The 27480-nt window shown below is 44.0% G+C and overlaps 1 protein-coding gene across 2 annotated transcripts in view; it reads left to right on the forward strand.

Moving 5' to 3' along the window:
- Positions 1-27480, forward strand: part of NLK (nemo like kinase) — a 470815-nt gene that overhangs the window by 2732 nt on the left and 440603 nt on the right. The gene's annotated exons all lie outside the window — the stretch shown is intronic.

The raw sequence follows: 27480 nt of genomic DNA on the forward strand, positions 1-27480 counted from the left end.
GGTATAACAAACACATTTTTATTCCTCTGGTCAGCAACTTTTCTGAGGTTGGCTTGAAACTCTGGAAAAAAGAAGCTGCACCTAGCATCTGCAGGCCATATTTTCTGATGCATCTTTTGGTTGATTCTAGTTTAAATGAATTGTTGTCCTGAAGCACCACAGGTGACAAAAGACAAACAAACAAATAACATTCTGTGACTAGAAGAAGATTGCTGTATTGTATCATCACTATTATGACAGCATTTTAAAATATTACTATTTAAAGATGCCAAAATATGGGATATGAGTGAAAAAGAGTAAGAAGATATTAAAAAGCAAAAGAAGAGAAACCTCATATGGGGGATATCTCTTTTCTTTCCTAGACAGAATAAAAGAAATGTTTCTTTAATATGAGGTAAATTGAAATTCTTCAACCTGTTCTAAATAATCTAGATAATATCTAGAAAATCATAAAATGTAGAATATTCTGTATTTGTAATCTGTGTGACCTTAGTTCAGTTAGGGCTTTGATTGTGTGGAATAACGCAAGGGATTTCATCACGACAAATTGATGTACTTAGAGCTCTCAGTTTCTGGACATCCAGGAATCCTAGTTTTAATACTTGTAGTTTGTGGCTTCTCTTTGTTGTTTAGAAAGGGACCTTTGTAAATTAAAGGGAACTTCCTTAGCGTCCCTCCGGACCGGACCAGGATTGGACTGATGGGTTGTGCTCGCCTACCAGCAGGTGGAGACTGAGAAAAAACTCTGACTCTAGAGAGCCAATAGGAGCCCTGGCCATGTGACCTTAGCCCCAGTATTTTCTCAGTCTCCCAGCAGGTAGGAAGTGAGCCCATTAGTCTCTCTCCTTTTCTCTTTAGATATTACAGATATTTGTGATAATTCTTCTGTGCCTGGAATCTTATTTAGAGGCTTGACAGGGTTTCCTTTCTCTTCTTTCTTTGACAGCCTCGGGGGTGTTAAACTCGGGTGTCTCGAGTCCACCCCCCTTCCTCCCCATCTCCCTGGCTTAGCAGGGAAGGGCCGTCCCTTTCTCTGGAAAGGTGTACCGTCTTTGGGAGAGGCAGCCACTTTTAACAGGTAGCTGCTTTAAAAGAATTAAATCAAATAAAAGGAAATTCAAAGAAGCAGCCTTTCTTTCCCCAGACTTCTAACGAGCAGGCAGCTCCAGTGTTTTATTATGATTGAGGGGTTATAAAAAAAAAAAAAACAAACAGAAGAAAATAATTCAGTATCTGTGACTTTAAACAGCGATTTTTCTCGTCAGATTTAATTTCCTCCATTTTCTTGCGTTTTGGCGGCGGCGGCAGTTTAAACAAATGAAAAAAAAAAAAAAAAAGAAAGGTGCGAACCGCGTAAGCGCGGCCACCTGTTTTTTCCGATATGGCTTAAAAGTTCAAACAGCTGCTGTCGGTCAGCGTCGCGCAGTTCACGCAGCCGGAACGTGTAAATTTTGCTCTCCCTTCTAGGTTTCTTCGGGTCCGGTGCTGCCTCCGGTTTTTTCGGGGCCTTTTTCGCCGGCTGTTGTTTCTTCAACGTTCCACTGGGCTCCGCTTGTTCGGAGGTGTCGGGCGCGCTGTCGATTGCCACGGGGCCAGTGGCGCGAACAGCGGCCATTTTGTTTCTCCCTCCATCTTATCAGTCGGGGATCTCTCTGCTGAAGGTAAGGCTGCAGTTCATAGAGCAGTTCGGCTCCAAAATGTGTACACTTTTGTATGTGCTGAACGGCGTATTCTAAAATGCTCTTCACATCAGCAGGCAATATTTGGTTGAAAGGGGGCTCCTTTCATATATGGATATATAACAAGCTTTTCTTCTTTTAAATTTCTATGTATCACGGGGCTGTTAACACTAGTTTTTTCTGGTGCTCAGTCATTTTTCATTGCCTGGTGGAAAATCTACATCTTATCATAATATAATATCATAATTCATTTCAAGCATTTTCCTCAATAGCTGTAGTATTATACAGTGTTTTAAGAACTTTAGAAACTTTCTCTATAGGCATAGAGTAAATTTCTGTCTTTCTCATTCCCTGATGAATAGGACTACATTGTCTAAGAGTCAATTGATTGGTACTTTGCAATTCTGACCATAATATCTTAGTTCCTTTCAAGCATTTTACTCCATGCCTATGATGTTATATAGTGTTTTAAGAACTTAACAGACAATCACTCTCAATGGCTGTAGTGTTATACAGTGTTTTCTTTTTCCGGCTTTAAGAAGCCTTCTCTAGAGGCATACAGTATATTGTTCAGATGCCATGGGGATATATCAGCTCTTTCATATTCTCTGAGGGACAGTCCTGTCTACCAAGCTCCCAGTCACTCAGCTGCCTTAGCAGGCATGCTTTATTCATGTCTTCCCTTCTTTTCCAACTGCCTTGAAGCCTCTCATATTTCATTTTAGCTTTCTTCTGGTTTTTACAGGACATATGGTCACTTAGAGAATAAAGTCATCCTTTCACTTAAAGATAGTGGACGGTCCTCAAACCATCTACTCGTGTTTGTCTCTACTCTATCAGTTCAGCATTGGCAGATTATAAACATCCTGGTTTGGTCCAGTATGCCTATACATACCATCTGCTATCTCTTCCTCTTCCTTAGAGACCTGATGTTATATCAAGCTTTCTTGAATTCAGATACAGTCTTGTCTACACTGCCTTCACCAAGTGGCTGTGGCACAACTTCACTTTTTTCGTTACAGGTAATTTCCAAGTTTGTCCTTTTTCATTTTCATTCTATGCGCCTTCACTCCAGAGTGTTCTTTCAATTGGAAGGGGATTCACTCACTTCCTGTGTATTTATACCATAGGTACATAAGTATGGTTATGCTGGGTAAGGCCTAAAGTCCATCAAGTCCAGCATTCATATCTAATGGGCATAGGTACATAAGTTTTGCCATTCTGGGGAAGCTCAAATGTCCACCTTTCTACAGCCAGAACAGCATTAAAGAAAAAAAAAAAAAAAAAACCTCTCACGAGAGTATCGAACAGAAATCTCTGCTCCAAAAGCAAGGCTTTGCAGTAATTCTGCAAACTAACGCATACAATATTTGCCATGGCTGTTCACCACTAGGAACACCGGGGACCCTGGGCCTAGGTTCGGTGTTTTAACCTGAAACAAGCTCAACATTCATATCTATTGGGTGTGAGTCTGGTACTACTACTACTACTACTTAACATTTCTAGAGCGCTACTAGGGTTACGCAGCGCTGGACAAATTAACAAAGAAGGACGTTCCCTGCTCAAAGGAGCTTACAATCTACATCTCAGTGAGGGAGGACGCATGACCGTGGTACGTGGATTAGTGGTATGTGGATTAGGGAGATCCAAGAAATTACAGGCCGGTGAATCAGACGTTCATACTGGGACAATTTTTTTCTGTCCGGAGCGTACTACCATAGCTGGTGGACTCCTATATTCAGAACTTTCTATATTCAGAACTTACCCAACTATGGAACGCCATAGAGATAGGGTTGGAGTTTGTAGCCCTATTTAACTGGTGTCCTTGGTCACCCTTCCTCTTCTCCTCAGGGTCCAGAGAATGGCTAGTTTTTTGCTTATGCATTAACCGGTCATTTTCAGCAGTACTCTCTCTTCCGTTCTTTTATAGATCTAAGAGGATGTTCATTGCGCTCTTAGGGTCATTTCATTCTTACCTAGACGACTGCCTAATTGGAGAAAGTCTTATCAGCAGAGTTCTCAGGTCACGCACCGGGTGTTGCATTTCTTACAGTCTCTAGGTTGGGTGGTGATTGTAGCCAGGCCTCTCATTTGATCTCTCATTTGATCTCTCATCAGATATCTCTGATTTTCTCTTTGTTTAGTCAGGTTGGCGCACAGTCTTTTGTCTCCTCTGCAAACATCCCAGTTTATATTTTTCTTGGTGACCTTGGGCCTTCGGCCATTTTCTCGCTCTATTCTGCAGAATGCAATTTTACTTTCTAATGCCCAAGAAGGAATTTTCCTTCATCCTATTGCGAATCTCAGGGTCATCAATCGCGCTATTTAAGTGTCATCTAGTTATCTCAAGAACCTTAGTTCTGTCATTGGGATGCTTCGTGCAATACACTTTTTGGCAGAAGCTTGTTTTTATATATTTTTTTTCTGGGGGACCTCAGCAATTCGTTTTACCTTCGGGTGAATTTTGTTTTCCCTACTGACAAACAAGGCGGAGAGAGCTATGTTGGTCCTTGCCATGGCAATGGGTTATGTCATCCGCCAAGGAGGAGTTAAGAGTATACTCTTGAGTTTGTACTCATTTTTTCTTAGTTGTGTCACCCTGCGTTTAGGTGAATGGACTCTCATTTTTTCAGCCTTACTTCCTCACTGCGACACTTCAGGGCTATCTCTTTTTGCCTTCAGGCTCACGAACATTTCTTGCTTCTTCCGTTCAGCAACAGTCTTGACGGAGACAGGGACAGATGCCAACGTCCAGCAGGGGTTTTTCAACCTTCTTTATGCGTTTCTTCCATCATCTCACTAGGTGTTTACGCAGAACCAAGGCACCCTTCTACATCCGGACCCCCAGTCACTCAAACTTATGGCGTGGTTACTAGGTCTGCAACATCTTTGATATTTTCGCAGGAAGTACTTCAAGTTTTAATTGCTTCCAGACAGAAATCTACATTAAAGTCCTATGAATCAAAGTGGCGACGGTTCACTCTGTGGTACTCCTCTCGCCACTTCATTCCACAAACAGTATCCATTTTGCATGTTTTGGAATATCTTCTGCATCTTGCGAAATCTTGTCTGTCTTACTCATCCATTAGAGTTCATTTGGCAGCTCTATCAGTGATGCATGATACTGTTGACAACCGCACGCTTATGCAGCATCCACTGTCAAAGCGGTTTCTTAAAGGAGTCCTGCACCTGTACCTCCCGCTTCGTCCACCAGCTAGGTGAACTAGGTGAACAGACTCTTAAAGTTCTGTTTTCTAGTAGCCATAACTTTTTCTATAAAGTTTTCCTCTTCAAGCAGTATTTCCCAGTAGCCATTGCAGCAAGTAGATCTATGTGTGGAATACTTCTACAGTTGGTAACTTCTTTTCGGTCTGCTGTAGTTTAAAGTTTTCACCTTTCCCAATCGGTTTTTTCTTATTGGTTTTGTCCTTCTAGCCAGTAGGCGTAAAAGTTTTTCATTGTTTCTAACCCGCTATATCGCGAAGGATCAAGGAAATGAGAATGTCTATTTCTCTTCTCGCTGAGAGGGCAGTTCCACAGCGTATTACAACATATTCCACAACTTCAGAAGCGGGCTCTATTCTTACTACGGCGATTTTTGGTGCTCTCGGTGCACATTGGTAAGTTGGCAACTTAGTCCTAGTTTCATTTTATTTTGCTCATTGGGACACACTACATGTTAGTTGTCGCCAGGTGGTCTATGCAGCATGAACATTTCTCTGCAGTTTTCATAGGGTCCCTCCCTTCAGATTACTGCTTTGGTACTTCCCATCAGTCCAATCCTGGTCCGGTCCGGAGGGACGCTAAGGAAGGAGAAATTAGATCTTACCTGCTAATTTGCTTTCCTTTAGTCCCTCCGGACCGGACCAGGCCCCTCCCATGTTCTCTCTACTCTTTAGCTTCTTTTATTAAGTAGGAAGTGTATTCAGTAGGAAGTGTATTCATTCCTTTACGATTCGTGGAACAATACTATATATATACAGAACTTTACGTGGTCTATACCACATCTCTGGTGGTTGCTGGTGAGCTCAATTGCTGGAATCTATCTATAAAACCTTAAATACGCCATACCACTTCTCTGGTGAGAGTTGTGGCTGAGCTCAGTTGCTGGAATATCTATAAAACCTTAAATATGATTTACCACTTTTCTGGTGAGAGTTGCTGGTAAGCTCAGTTGATGGAATATATATAAAGTCTTAAGTGGGCCATACCATTTCTCTGGTGAGAGTTGCTGGTGAGCTATAAGACAAGTGAGCCATACCACTTCTCTGGTGAGAGTTGCGGGTGAGCTATATTATACGTGAGCCATACCACTTCTCTGGGGAGAGTTGCTGGTGAGCTATATTACATGTGAGCCATATCGCTTCTCTGGTGAGATTTGCTGGTGAGCTATAGTACAAGTGAGCCATACCACTTCTCTAGTGAGAGTTGCTGGTGAGCTGTAATACATATCGGGCCATACCACTTCTCTGGTGAGAGTTGCTGGTGAGCTCTGATACTTGGCGTTGCCGAGTGCTTTGTGGCTGCTAGGATTCCATACGGCACAGAAGGTCTTTCTTTCTTTCCTGCTTTGTTATTCAAATACTGAGGCTAAGGTCACATGGCCAGGGCTCCTATTGGCTCTCTAGAGTCAGAGTTTTTTCTCAGTCTCCACCTGCTGGTAGGCGAGCACAACCCATCAGTCCAATCCTGGTCCGGTCCGGAGGGACTAAAGGAAAGCAAATTAGCAGGTAAGATCTAATTTCTCCATTGATTCTCATCACTTGCTTTAGCTCAAAGCCTAAACACCTAGTTCTTAGGCAATGATTTGACTTTATGTAAATTTATTTCAGACAAGCTGCTTAACTCTGTTTTAGACTACATGCTTGGTATAGTAAGTTTTGCCAAATAAAAGAGCTGAGTATAAGTAATCATGTAGGTGTGTTATTATAATGGAAACAGATAGTTGCAGCTGTGATTTTTTTTTCTGATCTATTGCGCAGTAATTTAGGTCATCAGACATTGCTTTTTACCTCTGAGCTGATGAATTGAACTGATTAATTAACTTATTAATGTTAGAGTGATTTGCAAAGGTATTGAATTGCCTGCAGCCTGCTGTAAGAAAATTTTATTTGACAGTTCAATGAATGTTTAAATCCATATATCACTGATGTTTTTATGGTGAGCAGTTTTTAGTGGTATTTGGCCAGTATCATTTCCAGGGTAGCTTGTGCTTTTTCATCATGTCTTGTACAGTTTCTCACAAATCTAAAAGCTTCTAAAACATGACATTTCAGCATTTCAATGATGCATTTCTGCTGCTGTTCAGCTACTTCTTTGGCTTTATCAATCTTAGCTGATATATAATCAGCAATATCTCTGTAGTCATAGAGACCACCAGACTATTTAAAAGTGAGGAAAAGGGTTGAGAAATAATCTACAGTTCTGGACAGATAACTGATGCATTATATATATAGCATTGCCCCTATGAAAGTGAGAGCTGTTTGTCCTAAGAAATTTGCCCCATGGTTCACTTACTCTTAAGGGGCAGAAGAAGGCCTTGTGTAGGCTGGAGCAGTCTTGGTGTAGAACACTTGATGTGGCTGATCAGATGCTGTATTTGGATGCTCTTAAAGACTATCATCAGGTTACTTTGGTTTGTAATTAAGAGTATTGTAATACTCAAATCCTTTTAGTTTCTTCTCAGTATAAGGAGTTATTTTCTATTGTGCACCGATTGTCAAACACTAAATCAGTTGCTTTGGATATTATTCCTTCTAGTCAGAAATTTGCTGAAGGTTTTAAGAAAAAACCCCAGAAGTAATTGTATCTTCATTAGATCATATTTCTTTTCCATTTGTAATGGTGTGTGTAGATAAGTGTTGTGTGTTGGGAGAACTTTGAAGAGGTGACAGTGAGCAGAGTTACTGAGATTATTAAAACCATGAATAATACTACTAATAGTTTGAATCTTTGCACTATGGGGGTTATGAAGAGTCTGGTTGTTATTGATCCATTTATAACATCATAAGTGAATGCCCCGTTGAGAGAGAGAGAACAGTTCCTATTGCCTTAAGCAAGCTATGATGAAATCTCTCTTGAAGGGCCCTGCTTTAGAACCAACTATCCATGGGAACTATAGGCCTGTTTGTTCTCTGTTTTTCAATTAAGGTTTTAGGGAAGTTAGTACTTGAACAGCTACAGGCACATATAGATGTATATGAAGTATTAGATCAATTTCAGTTTGGGTTTTGATATAAACACAACATCCATTTCTGTGTTGGATTGTATTTGATGTGGTTTTGACAAAGGTACAGGTTATTTGATGGTGGTTTTGGACATCTTGGCTGCCTTTGATACTGTGAATCACGAGTTGTTACTGAGATTACAGGCTGTTGGGATTACAGGAGCAGTTTTGGATTAGGTCATTTTTATTTGGGAGACAGTTTAAGTTTCAGTAAAGTCTGAAGTTTCCCTGTGGATGTATATTGGATCAGGGGTTCTGCTGGTATCTTCAATTTCCGTGTTATTGTTCAGTATCTGTTTCTCCCTTTTGCAAAGTTCTTGCTTGTTTGGGGGTGCATTATAGATTGTATGCTGATACCGTTTTTTTTCCTGTTCATGTGAAGATTGATGGTACATTTGCTTTTTCAATTGTGTCTTAGATCAGTAGATTCTTGGCTGAGTGCTAATACACTTAGCCTCAGTGTGAATAAAACTCAAATTTTGTTCCTCTCTTGAAAGGGAGATACTGCTTTTTCAAGGGTGTTTAATTACGATGGCTGTGATCTTGCCATTCTGGATGAGATATCTAGGAGTTGCATTGGATTTTTCTCTGACCTTAGTCTCATTTAAGGAATGTTTGTCAGAAGATATTTTTAAATTAAAATGTTTGTGCAATTTGCATGGCTTTTTAAGTGAAGACAACTTCCGCATAGTGGTCCAAGCTTATATATTTCCATTATTTGATTACTGTAATGGTTTATTTGTAGAACTCCCCAGTAGATCATTACGAGCATTGCAAGTGGCACAGAATGCCACAGCCAAGTTGATCATGGGCTGTCCAAGTCGTTAACTCGCGACAGGATTGTGAAAAAATTACAAGAGGACCTTACGAGACTGGGAGACTGGGCGGCTAAATGGCAGATGACGTTTAATGTGAGCAAGTGCAAGGTGATGCATGTGGGAAAAAAGAACCCGAATTATAGCTACGTCATGCAAGGTTCCACGTTAGGAGTTACGGACCAAGAAAGGGATCTGGGTGTCGTCGTCGATAACACGCTGAAACCTTCTGCTCAGTGTGCTGCTGCGGCTAGGAAAGCGAATAGAATGTTGGGTATTATTAGGAAAGGTATGGAAAACAGGTGTGAGGATGTTATAATGCCATTGTATCGCTCCATGGTGCGACCGCACCTTGAGTATTGCTTTAGAAATGTCAGTTAGTAGTAGTAGTAGTATTGTGTTCAATTCTGGTCGCCGCATCTCAAGAAAGATATATAGTAGAATTGGAAAAGGTGCAGCGAAGGGCGACTAAAATGATAGCGGGGATGGGATGACTTCCCTATGAAGAAAGACTAAGGAGGCTAGGGCTATTCAGCTCGGAGAAGAGACGGCTGAAGGGAGACATGATAGAGGTATATAAAATAATAAGTGGAGTGGAACAGGTGGATGTGAAGCGTCTGTTCACGCTTTCCAAAAATACTAGGGCTAGGGGGCATGCGATGAAACTACAGTGTAGTAAATTTAAAACAAATCGGAGAAAATTTTTCTTCACCCAACGTGTAATTAAACTCTGGAATTCATTGCCGGAAAATGTGGTGAAGGCGGTTAGCTTAGCAGAGTTTAAAAAGGGGTTGGACGGTTTCCTAAAGGACAAGTCCATAAACCGCTACTAAACGGACTTGGAAAAATCCAAAATTACTACTACCACTACTATTTAGCATTTCTATAGCGCTACAAGGCATACGCAGCGCTGCACAAACATAGAAGAAAGACAGTCCCTGCTCAAAGAGCTTACAATCTAATAGACAAAAAATAAATAAAGTAATCAAATCAATTAATGTGAACGGGAAGGAAGAGAGGAGGGTAGGTGGAGGCGAGTGGTTACAAGTGGTTACGAGTCAAAAGCAATGTTAAAGAGGTGGGCTTTCAGTCTAGATTTAAAGGTGGCCAAGGATGGGGAAAGACGTAGGGGCTCAGGAAGTTTATTCCAGGCGTAGGGTGCAGCGAGACAGAAGGCGCGAAGTCTGGAGTTGGCAGTAGTGGAGAAGGGAACAGATAAGAAGGATTTATCCATGGAGCGGAGTGCACGGGAAGGGGTGTAGGGAAGGACGAGTGTGGAGAGATACTGGGGAGCAGCAGAGTGAATACATTTATAGGTTAGTAGAAGAAGTTTGAACAGGATGCGAAAACGGATAGGGAGCCAGTGAAGGGTCTTGAGGAGAGGAGTAGTATGAGTAAAGCGACCCTGGCGGAAGATGAGACGGGCAGCAGAGTTTTGAACCGACTGGAGAGGGGAGAGGTGACTAAGTGGGAGGCCAGCAAGAAGCAGATTGCAGTAGTCTAAACGAGAGGTGACAAGGGTGTGGATGAGGGTTTTGGTAGAGTGCTCGGAAAGAAAGGGGCGGATTTTACGGATGTTGTAAAGAAAGAAACGACAGGTCTTGGCGGTCTGCTGGATATGAGCAGAGAAGGAATAACATGTATAGAATGTTTGTACGTTTGGGAAGCTTGCCAGGTGCCCTTGGCCTGGATTGGCCGCTGTCTTGGACAAGATGCTGGGCTCGATGGACCCTTGGTCTTTTCCCAGTATGGCATTACTTATGTACTTATGCATAGTTCACCAAATTTTGAAGCAGCTTTATTGGCTGCCAGTTATGTGGTGGATTAATTTTAAAGTTGTACTGCTGACATTTAAGTTACTCTATGATCAATCACGTGCTTGCTTAGCCAGGATTGGAAGACAAAGTTTGTTCCTGCTCATACTGTGAGGTCCCAGAATCAACATTGATTAGAGATGCCATCTTTTTGCCAAGTGAAATTAAATGGGTGTAGAGAAAAGATCTTTACGATTGCCGTACCTAAATTGTGGAATAGCTTTCAGCAGTATTTGTGTGATACTCAACAGATTCTTCTCTTTCGGAAGCAATTGAAGGCATTTTTCTTTCAGCAAGTGTTTGCTACCATGTAATGCCTAGAGATGTATCTGATTACTAAGTAATATTGGTGCTGATCTGTATGTTGATTTTTTTTATGATGACTGTATTTTGTATGTGATGTTTTATGTAGATATGATTATGCTACCCAGAATAGTAGATGGTCCGGATTATAAATTTTATAAATAAAGATTGATGGATGATAAAGACAAAATTAGACACCCTGTTTGTCCAGTAGAGATTCATTCACTTTGAGTTGATTCCTCACAGTCTGATAGTAAATTCTACTCAGCCTCTCAACAGTCTCCTTCACTGCCTTCTACATCCACCCGCAGCATTCATGAAACCTGTGACATTGATGGCCTTCACCATTCCTGCTAGCATGAGAATGCAGGCCCCATTACCATCGATCTTACTTTTCAAACATCAGCATCCAGGCCTCCTTCCATGTTAAAATCTGGGTTACTGATGTTCTCTGAAATTTGGTGTTTAACCATGGTTCTCTCGTATAGGCCCCTGGCTTTCTTTGAGGCCTAATAGGAATATACTGTTCCTTTTAAGGCTAAACTACAAGTCTTTGTAGGTTAGCTCATTGCCACCTTGGAAACACAATGCAGTCATGCCAGTGCCCTGTGTACTCAATGCTTCATACTAGTAAGAATATAAGGAATGCCATACTGCGTAAGACCAAAAGTAATCAAACCCAGCATTCTCTCTGCAGTGTTGGCCAATCCAGATCACAGGTATTTAGCAGAATCTAAAATAGATCCATTCCTTGCTGTGTACACCCAGGGGTAAGCAGCGACTTTCCCAAGTTTACATGGATAAAGTTATGGACCTTCTCTTTGGTTTGTTAAGTGAAAAAAATACTTCTTTCATTTTAATTTAAAACTGCTACTTGTTAACTTCATATTGTTCTCTTTAGTCTTAGTATTTACTATTTGAAAGAGTAAACTGTTTCTTCCTTAGCGTCCCTCTGGACCAGCCCAGAATGTGACTGATGGGTTGTGCACGCCTTCCAGCAGGTGGAGACTGAGAAAAAAAACCTGTGACTCTAGAGAGAGCCAATAAGAGCCCTTGGCAACAAGAGAAATATCCAGTAATCTCAGTCTCCAGCAGGTGGAAGGTGGTGAGCCATTCAGTCTCTATATTATATTTATGTTCTATTATATTCTTTATATTTATTCTATTTCTTGCAGTAATTCTTTTAGTTGGTTTTAATTTATTTCTTCTGTGCATATATATATATACTAGTAAAAAAGGCCCGTTTCTGTTTGAAAGGAAACGGGCGCTAGCAAGGTTGTTTGTGAGTTGTTATAAAAGTGTTGTAGTTGTAATCAGAAGGAATGTATTTTTAGTTTGTATAATGTAGATGATGCTCCATGTTTTTTGTGTGTTTTGTTTTCTGAGTGTGTGTATGTGTGTGTTTGTGTGTGTGACAGAGAGAGTGTGTGTGACAGTGACTCACAGAGTATGAAAGACTGTGTGTGTGTGTGTGAGAGAGAGAGAGAGTGTGTCTGTGTGTGACACAGAGCTTCAGTGAGCCAAACTGTGTGTGTGTGTTTGTGTGTGTGTTTAGCCTAAACAGTTTGGTTTCCAATTGTCAGGTGTGTGAATTAATTGCCCCCCCCTTCCATTCGTCGCTGCACTTGTGACTGTTACCCTGGTTAGTGTGGTTTTCATTTTGCAGCTGCCTGTCAGGTGCGATGCCCCCCCCTCCCGGCGTCATCCCACCCACGGCGATGCACCCGGCCGCAGCCATCCCACCCACCGTGCCCATCGCACCCATCTTTGCGTTGCTTTGCCGGCGGGGGACCCTGAACCCCGCCAGCACAAGTCCTGTGTGCTGACTACGGCGTCATCTTCGGCGTTAGTAGCTTGTGCAGGGCGGAGTTCTGTGCATCTGACGTCCTGCACGTGCAGGACGTCAGACGCACAGAAGCCCTGCATGCACAGGCTAGGAACACCGAAGATGACGCCGTAGTGAGCACACAGGACTTGTGCTGGCGGGGTTTTGGGTCCCCCCGCCGGCAAAGCAATGCGAAGGTGGGTGGCTTAGGAGGGGGTTGTTGCGGGGGGGTGTTGGAGGTCCTTGTTTTGAGCTGCAGCTTTGGGGGGGGGGGGTCGGGTCTACGAATCTGTGGGCGGGGCTTGAATTTTTTGAGGTTTGGTGCGCGGGGGGGGGGGGTGTTGGATGTGGGAACAGCTTGAACGTTTTGAGGTTTGGTGCACGGGGGGGGGGGGGGGGGATGTTGGATGTGGGAACAGTGGTCTCCGGACTCATTTGCACGCCGGAGCTTTGGAGGTGCGTCCCCTTTCTGCGGGTGGGTCGGCAGGGGGAGGAGTAGGGAAACACGCTCCGCGTGTTTCCCTACTCCTCCTCCCCCTGCGTGTGTGCGATCCGTTTGTTTAGTTGACTTTTTTTTTTCCTGCCCTCGACGTCATGACGTTTGACGCGAGGGCGGGGCACGGGTCAGTGGGGTGGCTTCACCACCATGAATCCATGAACCGTTCTGGGAGTCTGTCTGACTTCAGTGACGTCAGTGTCCTCAGAACGTTGAGGTTGCGTTTTATTATAGTAGATATATATATATATATATATATATATATATATATATATATATATATATATATATATATATATATATATATATATATATATATATATATCCTATATAATAATTCTCAACACCAACGTTCTAATGTGGGACTGCCTGTGTCCGTGGCTCCTGGAGTTGCTGAGCTAGGCTCCTTAGCCAGGATGACGTCACTAACAGCTGATTCCCAGGCAGGGGGAGGAGTAGGTATTCCTCCCCCTGCCTGGGAATCAGCTGTCAGTGCACCGCTCCCTGCTACTTCGGAGCAAGTGGCAGGAAGCGGCGCATCAAAAAACAATAAGCGCGGCATCACCCAATTTCTCCCCCCCCCCCCCCCCCCCCCCGGCACATCAAACACCCCCCTCCCTCCACCCAAAGCACATCAACACCCCTTCCCCCGGCGCGTCAAACCCCATCGCCACCCGCAGATGCCAGTAGTAATGCTGTCTGGCCGCTGCTGCTTCTCCTGTTGAGCAGCAGCGGCCGCTACAAAAAGTAAAGAAACGATAAATGTTTTTAAACCCAGCCCAAATCATTCGCAAATGCCAGAGTCTTACAACGCAGTCTCTGCATCCGCTCCTCCTCTCGCCTCCACGTCACTGCCCCTGGAGTAAGACCCCAGAGGAGCGCAGTGACGTGACAGGTGAGAGGAGGAGCGGCTGCAGAGACTGCTTTGTAAGACTCGGGCATTTGCGAATGATTTGGGCTGGGTTAAAAAACATTTATCGCTTCTTTTCTTTTTGTAGCGGCCGCCGCTGCTCAACAGGGGAAGCATCAGCGGTCAGACACCGTTACCACTGGCAGCTGCGGGTGGTGAGTGGGGTTTGATGTGCCGGGGGGGGGGGGGGGTGGAGGGGAGGGTAGCTGGAGGGGGGAGGGGAGGGTCGCTGGACATGGGTAGCTGCAGGGTGGCAAGGGGAGAGGAGGGTCATTGGACATGGATGGCTGGAGGCGGGGCAGGGGAGAGGAAGGTGGGGAGTGGGTCCTGAGACCAGAGAGTTGGGGGTGGGGTGGGGGCTCACACTCACTCACTGTCTCTCACATACACTTTCTCTGACACACTCTCTGCCTATCACACTATCTCTCTGTCACACACACACAGTCTCACACACACACAGACACTCTGTCTCTCACACACTCTCTCTCACACAAACACACACACACACACACACACACTCTGTCTCTCTCTCATTCTCTCTATGACACACACACTCCATCTCAAACATACACACTCTGAGGAAAACCTTGCTAGCGACCGTTTCATTTGTGTCAGAAACGGGCCTTTTTTACTAGTATATATATAAAAGCCTGTTATTTAGAGGTAGAGGCCTGTGGGGGTGTCAAATTCGGGTGGCCGGGTCCCTCTCCCCATGTCCTCCCTGGTATTCTTTTAAGCTGTGCTTGAGTAAAAAAAAAATAAGAGGAAATCTCAGCACAAAAAAGCAGTTTCCTCAAGCTGTTCAGGGGAAGAGCTTTTGAGGCAGGGAGAGGCAGCCACGACCCCCCCCCCCCCCCCCCCCCAAAAAAAAAAGACAAGCTTTGATTTTGGTTCTTTGCCCTTTACTTTCTCTTTAAATGAGAAAGACAGCTTCTATTTTCTCTCTGTGACGGTTTGCTGCTGGTTTTTTTTTCTGGCTCCTGTTTTGGTTCGCAGTTGGCTTAGGCAAATGCGATGGCAGAAAAGCTCCGCTGCTGTTCAGTCTGTCAGCGGCAGGGAGTCGGCTCGAGCGGTGCTTGTAAGTTTTGCACCGCGGTAGATGCTTCATCTGAGCTTGGAGCAGGGGCTGTAAAAATGTTGGGAAACACCGCCATTTTGTCTTGCCCTCTAAATGCTGCATCCCTGCCTGCTTTACCGGCCTCTCTACCGGTTCTGCCTCAGACTCCTGTTTCTTCAGCAGGTGAAGGTGGCTTCCAGCCTGACTTTGTGGTTCAAATGTACTAAGCTTTTTTATTGCACAAAGCTGCTCCAGGAGAGGCTTCAGTGAAGAGATCTCAGGAGGGCTCTCGGTCATCCTCCTTTTCAACCTTTTCTTTCCCTTCTCTTTCCCTTACAGTCCTTACCCTGAGGACATTATTTTTTTTTAGTGGTCTTTTCCTCAGCGACTTGGGATTCTATGCGGAGTTACTGTTGGCTGCTTCCTTTCTGTCTCCAGATGGTCTTGTCGGCCTGTCATATTTCTAGTCTTAAGTATTACCATCTTTGGGCTCTGCCATGGATTTGCAGGATCACTGTTCTAGTAAGCTGGCTGTGTGGACAATGTTGTAGCTGTCTCTGTGTGCTCGGTGGAGATCGACAAGGTCAGATGTGTCTCAGGTGAGCTCTGCTCGGTGGCTTGGAAGGTCTCATTTCGGAGGTCCGTTCTCGTTTCAGGAGAGGGCAGTCCTCATCTGCGGCAGGACATTCTGGAGTGCCTTTGGCTAATGTTGGCATTACGGCGTTCTATTTTCTGGGCACCTTTTTGTTGTTTGGTGTGGTTGTATAGATGTCCAAGTGCGCTGGGATACGGTTTTCGGTCAAAGGGATCTTGCGTGAGTTCTGTGTTGGGTCCTTCCTTGAATTACAGCTCTGATACTTCCCATAAGTCATTCTGGGCCGGTCTGGAAAGGCGCTAAGGAAGGAGAAATTAGGTCCTACCTGTTAATTTGCTTTCCTTTAGTCCCTCCAGACCAGCTCTATACAATATCTGGCTGCTCCTTTTGGTAAGTGGCTCTGTTTAGTTTGGTAGTTTTGCAGTTCGGGTTGTTCCGTTTTTCTCTTGTCTCTATGGTGAATTGTTTGGATTTACAAAAACAAACAAATCAAAGAAACAAATACACAACTGGTACTGTGCAGTTGTACATCAGTACATTACTGGGGTTCTTGACTCTGGTGTTGAGCTATTCAACTGATACCAGCAGTGTTTCTTTGTAGGTGGCAGTATGAACTGAGTGGTGCACAGATGGCTGGGTTTTTTCTGTCTTTCCTTTTGCTTTGATACAAAGGCTTTCAGGGACTGAGCATGGGTCTTATAGGCTTGCTCAAGAATCACTGTTCTCAGTCTCCCCTTGCTGTTAGGTGTGCATAACCCATCAGTCATTCTGGGCCAGTCTGGAGGGACTAAAGGAAAGCAAATTAGCAGGTAGGACCTAATTTCTCCTTTCTGTTCCTTCTGCTTTGTTATGAGAAATACTGACTGGCCAAGGAACATTCTGTCCCATAAGGCACTTCAGTTCAGCACTGGTAGAAGGTCACAACACTTCATTGAAAAAAAAAATTAACCAACTCTACTGTTTACTATCTTTTAACCAGTTACCAAGCTACAGTAGTATGTTGCCCTCATCCTAGGTCTGTCTAATTTTATCAGGCATCTGTCTTGAGGAGCTTTTTAAACAACTTGTAAAAATCTAAATATGCGATATATATTGATTGGTTCACTTTTAACCATATGCTCATTAACCCCTGCAAAAATGTTAACAGGGTGGAAAGGAGTAGCCTAGTGGGTAGAGCACTTGGCTGACAACTAGGAAAGCCAGATTCAAGTTTTGCTGTTGCCCCTTGTGATCTTGAGCAAATCACTTACCCTCCATTGCCTTAGGTACAAAATTATATTGTAAGTCCTCTGTGGTCAGGGGAATACTTTCTGCTACGGCTAGAAAGGTAGGAGTTAAATCGAAATAAATTGGTTCATGTTGGCTCTGCCCCATTAAGCCATAAGTATCCATATGCTCAATAATGTCTGTTTTTCAGAATGGTTTCTACCATTTTGTTCAGCACCAGCATCAGGCTCGCTGATCTAAAGTTTTGTGGATTCCCAGGGCCCTTTTTACCCAAGGATTAGCAGGTGGCCAATGTATCATGGATGATTTCAATGATAGGCTTATACTGTAACAGAGAGAGGGAACAAAGTACAGGCAAAGTCCAAGCAAAAAAAAAAAAAAAAGGGACATAAAACTTATATATTAAAAAAAACTTTTAATGGTAAAATTTGATTGAAGAGAGACCCGGCATTTGACATTTACATTGAAGGAGTGCGTGAGCTCATTATCGTATGATATATGGAGGAAGAAATATATTATAGACAATTTTGAAAATCAACAGATGTTTTGAATTTGTCTGTATAAGCCTCGTTACTGGTGTGACCCCTGACGCAGGTGCGGTAGCACCGAAACACGGCCCGTGTTGGGTCTCTTTCAATCAAATTTTATCATTAAAAGTTCTTTTTTAATATATAAGTTTTATGTCCCTTTTCCTTTTGTTTTTAAAGGCCCTTTGTGCTGTTTTTTTTGCTAGGATTACAGGTTGCGCCAGAGTCTTTCTGTATATACTAGACTTTGAGCCCGTAAAAACGGGCTATTATAGGAGGGGGGGGGGTTGAAAGGCCCGCCCCACCGCCGAGTTCGCCGCTGCCCCTCCCCCTCCGAGTTCGCGCCCCCCCCCCACCGAGCCGTCACCACCCACCTTCCTCTCGGCCGGGCCCTCGCTCCGCTATTGAAACAGCGAGGGTCCGGGAACGCAGCACTGAGCTCTGCTGAGCTGCCGACGTCGGTCTTCGTTCTTCTTCTCTGCCTGTCCCGCCCTCGTGTGACGTAACGTCGTCGAGGGCGGGACAGAGGCAGAGAAGAAGAAGGAAGGGCGATGTCGGCAGCTCAGCAGAGCTCAGTGCTGCGTTCCCGGACCCTCGCTGTTTCAATAGTGGAGCGAGGGCCCGACCGGGTAGAAGGTGGGTGGCGGCGGCGACTCGGGTGGGGGGAGCGTTAGACGGCGGTGTCCCTCCCTCAGCAATGCGCAATACAGACCCTCTGTGTTCCGCCCCCCGTCATCACGTATTGACGTGGGAGCGGGGCAGAGAAGGTCTCTACTGCGCATTTGCGAGTGAGTACGATCACTCACCGTTTATATGTTTGATTATGTTTTTTTGAATTCTGTTACTGTCTTTGTTTTCACCATTTCCTCTGTGAGAGCATTCAAAGCATTTACTTCCATTTAGCCTAACCCTAAGGAGCTTCTTGTCATGATTCCCTAGTTCTACAACGTTTTTCACTAAAAAAAAAGATTAGCCTCTTGTGAATTCATACCTTTCAGATATGTAAATGTTTCTCTCCTATCCCATCATTTCACCCTCTCATTTCAAGCTTTTTCAGCGCTTTTATTTGTTATGGCACACCTGGCATTGGATTGATTTTGTTGTGGAATAGCATCAGGTAACTATGATTTGGATTATTCTTTCTGATGTGCATCACTTTGCATTTGTCCACATTACATTTCATCTACCATTTGGATGCCAAGTCTTCCAATTTCCTAATGCCCTCCTGCAATTTCTCACAGTTCACATGTGATTTAGCAACTTTGAACAGTTCTGTGTCATCTTCAAATTTAATCGCCTCACTTGTCATTCTTATTTCCAGATCATTTATAAATGTGTTAAACAAACAAACAAACAAACCACTGATTCCAGTACAAATACCACTATTCGCCTTCCTGCACTGAAAACAATTGGCCTTCAACTCTACCCTAAAGTTTCTGTTATCCAGTTTCTAATTCACAACAGAAGATTGCCCCCTATCTCATTGCTCTTTAATTTTCTCAGGAGTCTCTCATGAGGGACGTTGTCAAAAGCTTTCTGAAAATCTAGATACACTACATCTACCAACTCACTTTCATCCACAGGTTTATTCAAAAAATTGTAGCAAATTGGTGAGGCAAGATTTCTCTTGGCTGAATCCATGTTGACTCTGTCCCCATTAAACTATGTATATGTGTGCAATAATGTTATTCTTTTTAATAGTGTCTGTCATTTTGCCTGGTGCTGATGTTAGGCTTATTGGTCTGTAATTTCCCAGACTAGCAGTGGAGCCCTTTTCAAAATTGCTGTTACAAGACTTCCGGGCAGAATCTGCGTATTGTTCTTCTCCTGCACAGCAACTGTTTTTTGCTGGTCATGTAGATGGTATCAAAGCCCGCGAAGCGAGAGAAGGAGAAAGGTCGGGCTGCCTCTCCAAAGATGATGACTACTGATACTCTGCCGTTCCCCTCGCCTAGCTCTCACTGGTCTGCCAAAATAACTGCAGAGCTGCAGGCTGCTGTAGAAAATGCAGCCGGCCAGCAGCTACAGCTGATTTTAGATAAATTGGATGGCATAGAGCAAAAGTTTACGACAGTGTCCAACGAGCTTCAGGTGTACAACACCATGAGGGAATCCTGGAGGACAGTGTTCAGACAGTAGAATTGGAGAGGACCTCGCTGCTGACTCGCTTTATCCAATGGAAACTAAAGTGAAGGACATGGAGAATCGAGCCAAGAGAAATAACCTTAGACTAATTGGATTGCCAGGATCTATTCCAGATCGAGAGTTGAGGCGCCGTATGGAAACATGGTTTCTTGCTGCCCTATCCTTGATGACATCTACAGGCCCGTTCCGAGTGGAATGAGCCCACCGCCTGGAACCGTGGAGTGATGCGGCGAGTGTCCACGAGTAGTGACATTTTGGGTCCTGAATTATTGCCACATAAGTTGGAAATTCTGCAGGCTTTGCAAAGAGAGACTGTATTGGAATACTAAAACAACAGAATTCTGTTTTTCCAAGATTATTCTAGTAAGGTCTCAGCTGGTGGGAGGGCCGTTGCACCTTTGTGTTCTAGATTGTCTCAGTCAAAGGTGTGTTTTAGCCTTCTTTATCCTGCCAAACTCATATTAGTGGATAATGGACATGTGCATTATTTTGAGCATGTTACGGAAGCCTCAACATATGTGGACAGGATGTTGACTTCTCAGAGAGAGTATCCTTGAACAGTGCTACTGGCCATCCCCTGTCTCAGTTTCTGGTGACCTTTAATCTGTGGTTGATGAGGGGAAGTACGGCTTACAAGTGGAGCGATTGGACTTATTTGTGGAGCTTTTACTGATAAGCGCTGTTGGGGTCTTCCTTCTCACCTTAGCAGGTTGGATTATACCAGCTTGGCCATTCCACTTCGTACACTATGAGATGGCTCTTCTGCTTCTTATTTGAATTAGAGCACTGGAATTCGCAGTCTGAATGCTTGGGTTTCAGTCTTTTGGAAAATCCCCCTAGTATTCCTACTATTTCACCACTTTTACTTTGTTTTCATTGGATAATTTGTTAAGCAATTTGGTGATGTGGATTAGATTTGCTGTAGGTAGCATGTAGACTTTGGGAGCAGCACAATGTATTTTTGACTGAACATTGATCTATGTTGGGGCTACGTTTTTTAAATTTTTAAATTCATTTTTTTCCTCAGGTTATGGGTATCAATTACTTTTGGTGTCTTTGGCTTCTCTGACTATACTGTACCTTGGAATGCATTTGGTCGGGAACCATTTCTTTTTGTCACAGACACTCTGGACAGGAGAGTGAGACTTGAGCCATTATTGTTGCCTTATTTAGGCTTTTTTTGTTTATTCTCTGTTATTTTATTTATTTATTTATTAGGATTTATTTACCAACATTTTGAAGGAATTCTCTCAAGGCGATGTGCAGCAAGAATAAATCAAACATAAGCAATTGACAATCACAGCAGTAAAAATTTTCAAATAATACAAAGTATGGCATAGTATACTACTTACAATGTCAACACAATATGTAGTAACATTTTAATAGACAGTGTAGGGTATAAGCAAAGATGGAACATACAGATATGTACGAGTTAGAAGAGTTAGAAAATAAGAGGACTTATTTAAAGAAAGTTGCACATGAAGTCAGAGAGGTACATAAATATTATATCAGCTAGGGTAGGAGTGGATAAACATATGCTTTGTGTGAGTGTGTGTTATTTCCTGTTTTAACTGAAGTTCCTTTCCATTTTATCTATAACTTAACGTTTGTAAATCACTTTGACCTTTTGTCAGTAAAGCTGGTATATAAAATTCTACAATATACATAGGGATGCAGAGGAAAGATGGATGGTGGAAATAGAGAAATATCAAAAAGGGCAGGAGACCTGGAAAGAGACTTAAGAAAAAACAGAGAAAAGTGGAATAGAGACACTTGGACCGTTTTGAAGGATATCTACCCCACCAGTTCTTTGGAGTGTGATTTTTAGGTGAGGTAACACCAATGCACTGATCATTGCCAAAAAACATTTGTCTGACTGTATAGCCACCTCATAGGTACATTTTTATTATATTTTTGTTGGCGGCTTGCCTTATTTTGTTTTCTTTTATATGTTTCTGGGAAAGACTCAGTAATTTGTTTTGTATTTTGGGGGGTATCTTGGAACTCTGGTAGGAGGTTGCACTTGAATGCAAACCTGGGCTTCGGAAAACAAACTAAAACTGAATGCGGAAAACACTAAGATCCTGTGGTTCCAAAATTAAGGAATTGAGGTCCCAACCTCAATAACTCTACCCAATGACAGAACTTTCTCAGTCGAATCGGAAGCCAAAGTACCTGGGGTCACTCTAGACTCATCCTTGTAATTCTCATCCCAGATTAACCAACTATGGAAGAAAACAATGTTTAAAATGAAACAACTGTGTTCAATCAGATCACTCTTCAATCAAAAAGCCTTCGCACTCCTAGGCCAAATGCTGATGCTACCACATCTGGACTACTGCAACATCCTATTTTCTGATATTAAAAACCAATATCAAAATAAACTGCAGATCATACAGAACACAGCGGCAAGATTAATCTTCAGACTGAAGAGATAAAAGGAAAAAATATCAACCACTCTCACACTCTCCAATGTCACACAACATTGTAGCTAACCAACAAGATTGTACTCGCGTAATGTCCTACCTACAAACAAGTTTGTATTCATGTAATGTCATACCCATATTATTGTACCAACATTGTCCCACCTAAATGTAAACTGCACTGAACCCTTAACAGGGATATTAGCAATATATAAGACCTGGATTGAATTGAATAAGTGTGTTCAGTAGGTATAGGGGTGCTAGGGTGGTGGGAGGGGGGAAGTTGGGGTGGAGGGTTGGGTTTAGGCTGTTGGTTTGGGGATTGTAATGGGAATTTTCAGACTCATCTGAGGGCTTGGGCATTGGGTCTTTCTTCAATAGTGCACTGGGGGGTATAGGCTGGGATGAATTCCTGGGAATTTTGAGAGCTCTGGAAGCTTTGGGTTGAGCACATCCTTTTTAGGAACTGGTGTCACTTAAAGTCCATGTCTAGAATGTGGGAGGTATCCATTCCCCAGTCAAATAACATAAAATATTGAAGGTTCTTAATGATAAAAAAAATATCTATTGCCTTTTTCCAGGAGACCCTTTAAGTACCACTGAACATGCCAAATTGTGCGTTGGTGAGTACGCCATTCTTTTGAATTGCCTGCGGTGGGGGGAAAAGGCAGGAATGATAATTCTAATCTGTAGGGGCATTCATTTGGAGACTCAGTGGGTAGTTTGAGACCCTGAGGGCAGATCTGTCCTGGGATCAGTGCTTCTGGATCATCAACCTCTGCTGTTATGTAATTTTTATGCTCCTAATTCCTTTGTTAAATCTTTTTTTCAACAGCTTCTCCGCCATTTACATTCCTTAGCAGATATCTCCATCTTGTTAGGTGGGGATTTCAGTGAGGTTGCAGATCCTACCCTGGATAGATCTAGCTCAACTGGGAGAGAGCTTTCCAGAACTCTGAGGGAATATGTTATTTCCTTAGCATCCCTCCGGACTGGCCCAGAATGTGACTGATGGGTTGTGTACGCCTTCCAGCAGGTGGAGACTGAGAAAAAAACTGTGACTCTAGGAGCCAATAAGAGCCCTTGGCAACCAGAGAAAGATCCAGTAATCTCAGTCTCCAGCAGGTGGAAGGTGGTGAGCCCTTCAATCTCAGTCTTTTCTATTCTTTACTCTCTTTTGATTAAGTTTTCAGTGTTGGTATAATTTTCTTCTGTGTCCCTGTGCATTTAAAAAAAAAAAAAAAAAAAAACCTGCTCGTTTAAGGCTGAAACCTGTGGGGGTCCCTCAGAGCCTCGGGGATGCCACACTCGGAAGGCCAAGTCCCTCCCCCCCCATCCTCCCTGCTGCTAGCTAATTTTATCTCTGCTAGCCTGTTTTGCTTTTAAAGCAACTTACCATTTTCCTCAAGCGCCTCAAGGAGTGCAGCTTTAGAGGATGGGAGAGGCAGCTACTGAAATGGAAAAAAAAAACGTGCCTCCCGGTCTGCTCTCTTGGCAGAGCCGTTTGTAGGCGGTTACAATGAGCACGCCAGCTCTGGACCGATCAGCTGTTTCTTGTTTATTTCGATGTAGGTGAACTCAGCCGCTGTTCGGTCTGGCAGTGGTGGGGTTTAGGGTCGAATGTGTGTGTGTGTGTGTGTGTGTGTGTATGCACGGCTCGGAATAGGAAGGTCCAGGGTGCTGATACCGATATATTGTCAGTGCCGTCGGAGGGGGGTCCGGCTTCGTTGTTTTGCCACAGGTAGCCTCTTCCTCGTCTCTGGTGCAGTTTTTCGGCGGGAAATGCCGCCATTTTGTATTTAGTATGAAGAGGCATACAGCAGTGCAGAATCCTGATGCAGAGAACCTGCTGCTTGTCGCCTCTTTTTTGTCTCCGGTGCCGTTTTTCGGCGGAAAACGCCACCATTTTGAATTTTGTAATGAAAGAGCATAGAGCAGTAAAAAAAAAAAAATCCATAGACAGACACAGGTTAGTATCCTGATGCAGAGAACCTGCTACTATGTATATCAGCCGTGAGCTAGCGGCTGGGGGGGGGGGGGGGGGGAGCTTTTAGCCTTTCTCAACCTCTTATAGTGGGTGCTTATGAGGTATATGACCAGTTGAGCATAGGGGTCAGATCCTAGTATGTCATGCAGCCCTATGCTTAGCACACTTTGCAACAGCTTGTGATTTTTTCCTCTCTTGACAAGACAACAAGAGGAATGGATCAGCAAAGCAGGCAAAGCTATTGTCTCTGATCTTTATGTCAAACAGGAGTTGCTTTGGAGCATGCTTACTATGGCATCCTCAGTTTTAAAAAAAATGGTTTCTCTCTGTTTGACAGCCAGGTTTTCCACCTGTATGCTCATTTCTAGTCTGTTGATATGTTATTTTTATTTTTATTTGCAAAGGTCTGTATGGTCTTCCAGCTTTCCAGTTGGCTGAAAAGCATGCCTTTGTGGAGAGCAGTATATAATAAGGCTGTTCTAAGCTCATCTTTCCTTTCCTCCCTCCCCCCCCCCCCCACACAGTTTTTTCTTTTCCACCTTACAGTGGGGTGCAGATGTCTGGAATAGGAAGCTTTTAATGCACTTTTCAACCTTCTGTAGACATTTTTTGCTTATATGCTTTAGCCCAATTCTGGTCCATGTCCAGACAGCAGTTTGGTACATTTGCAGAGGCGTGCGCAGCTCCCTAACTAGCCAATTCAATCCAGCCAAAGGAACAGCTTATAGTTTTTGTTTGGCTAGCCAAGCTTATCTGATCAAGGCTGCATGAGAACATAAGAGCATCAGCTTTGCCATGCTGGGACAGTCCGAGGGTCCAGTGAGCTCAGTGTCAGTAGCCACAGCTGCTCCCAGGCTGTGCCTGCTGGTTCTCTGATTTGTGGTTTAGGCAGTTAGTGTTGTTCTGCAGCAGCACTATCCGGGTAATCACTTTGTATACTGTTCCCTATGGGGGCTATTTTCAACAGCTCAATTTAGGCTTAGGTGCTAGATTGTTGATATTTGCATGTGTTTTACCTACTATGGAACACTAGCATACGTCTGTAATTATGGGTCTTACTGCTGTCAGACACATAACAAGTAATGCTTCCCCTCTCAGCAATGAAGGCGTGTGGGCCTAGTTTCTATTCCTGCTAGGCGCTCGATTGACATCATTTCAAGAGAGGTGGGCCCGGATTCTTGCGGATCAGTGGGTATGGGAGATTTTTCGAGAAGGTTAGACATTACAGTTCAGTTTTCCTTTGTCCGCTCTTTTCCTAGTATCCCCTTGCCTTTCGTGCATCCTAACCAGAGCCGTCGGAGATTATCTCCGTAGACTTGGCCTTTTGAGCAATTGGCTCCTGTCCTTCAGGCGGACCAGTGTAAAGGTCGTTGCTCTATCCGATTTTGGATCTCAAGGCAGTCAATCAAATCCTCTAGGTGTCCTCTTTTTGAATGGTGACTTTCCGGCCAATCTTGGTTGCAGTGCGGTCAGAAGAGTTTCTGATTTTTCTTGTTCTCGCAGTACCCTATTTTCTTTTTCCTGTTCGTCTCCTCCTCCTACTTTTATCAAGATTATGATAGCTATGATTCTTCCAGCAGCATTTTAATGCGTTCTGCGTTGGACTATTGGTTGATCCGCGCAAAGTCTTCCCACGGGAGTCGTCCGGTGACAGCTTGGGTGGTAGAATTCTTCTAGTCCCTAGATTGTGTAGTCCATGTACAGAAGAGCCGTCGTTCTCCCTTTTCAGTCGATAGAGTATCTGCGAGTCCAGTTCGACACGCAGCAGGGCCGCGGGTTTCTTCCGCAGACCAGGGTACTCAAGTTGCAGGCTCAGATTTCTCTTCTTGCACAGTTCGAGTCCGGCTGCAAGAGACTATCTACAGATCTTAGGCTCCATGGCGGCGGCGATCGAGACGGTTCCTGGGGACAGGGGGCCTCTTCTGAGTTCACTTCTCTCGAGATGGTCGTCCCTCTGTGCATCAGACATTGCCACTTTTTTCTCCAAGTGCAGATCAGTCTGTAGTGGTGGCTTCGGGAGGCCAATTTGACCAAAGGTATGCTTCTGCATCAGCCCAGCTGGACTGTGGTGTCAACAGATGCCAGTCTCAGCGACTGGGGAGCTCACTGTAAGGGGCAGTTTGCTCTGGGTCTCTGTTCGCATCAGGACTTTTTGTTTTCAGTCAACCTTTTGGAGACCAGAGCAATTAGTCTGGCGCTCCAGTGTTTTCTGCATCTCCTGAGAGGCCGAGCAGTGCGAGTAGTATCAGGCAATGCCTCAGCAGTAGCATATATCAATCGGCAAGGAGGGACAAGGAGTCTGCCGTTGGAGCAAGAGCTGTCGCTGCTGCTTCAATGGGCAGTAGTTCATCTGGTAACTCTGTCAGCGGCTCACGTAGCAGGAGTAGATGTTCTAACAGATTTTCTAAGTCGGCCCAAGTTTGATTCGGGCGAGTGAACGCTAAGCGAAGGGGTGTTTCAATTCCTGGTCGATTGTTGGGGGTCGCCTAGGATGGCTCTGTTTGCCTTTGCACTCATTGCAAATCGTCCTCTGTTATACAGTCGTCGAAAGGATCCTAAGGCGCAGGGCGTGGGCGCTCTTCTTCAATCTTGCCCAGCCGGTCTAGTGTATGTTTTTCCTTCTTGGCTCCTGATAGGCCGTCTTCTTCAGAGGGTCGAGCCACCCAGGGGAGGTCTGATTTTTGGTGGCTCCTGTTTGGCCTTGAAGGCCGTGGTATGCTGACCTTCAACGTCTTCTGGTGGATTTTCCCTTCAAGTTTCCGGTCATGCAAGATCTTTTGTCGCAGGGTCCATTCATTCTTCCGGATCCGCATCGATTTGGTCTTATGCTCGGGCTCTTGAGAGGGCTAAGCTGATTAAGAAGGGTTATTCTGCTCAAGTCATTGCTACTGTGCTTCGCTCTCGTCATCGTTCTACCTCTTTGAGTTAGGTGCGCGCTTGGAGGATGTTTGAGAGTTGGTGTAAGGAGTTTAGTTTATCTCCTTTTAGTACTTCGGTTCCTCACCTTTTGAATGGTTTTCGCAGTGGTGCTTTGGCAAAGGACTTGCTTTGGCTTCTCTTAAAGTGCAGTTTGCGACTTTGTCTTGTTTTCGGGGTCGTATCCTAGGCAGGTCTCTGGCGAGTCTTCAGGATGTTGTGCGTTTTTTGACGGGAGTTACTCTTCGTCATCCCCTCTAGCAATGCTCTTTTTCGTTGGGATCTGAATTTGGTGCTTCAGGTTCTTATTAAGCCTCCCTTCGAGCCTTTGTTGTCCTGTTCTCTGAAGGACTTGACTCTGAAGAGAGTATTTCTGGTAGCCGTTGTTTTGCCTCGACGGGTTTCGGTGTTGCAGGCGTTCTCGTGTAGATCACCCTTTTTGGAGTTCTGTTCCGATCGTGTAGTGTTGCGACCAGTTTCTTCTTTTCTCCCCAAGGTAGTAACTCTGTTTCATGTTTCTCAGCCGGTGGTTTTG

The sequence above is a fragment of the Microcaecilia unicolor genome, chromosome 13 (assembly GCF_901765095.1).
Source record: "Microcaecilia unicolor chromosome 13, aMicUni1.1, whole genome shotgun sequence".
Classification (NCBI taxonomy): domain Eukaryota; kingdom Metazoa; phylum Chordata; class Amphibia; order Gymnophiona; family Siphonopidae; genus Microcaecilia; species Microcaecilia unicolor.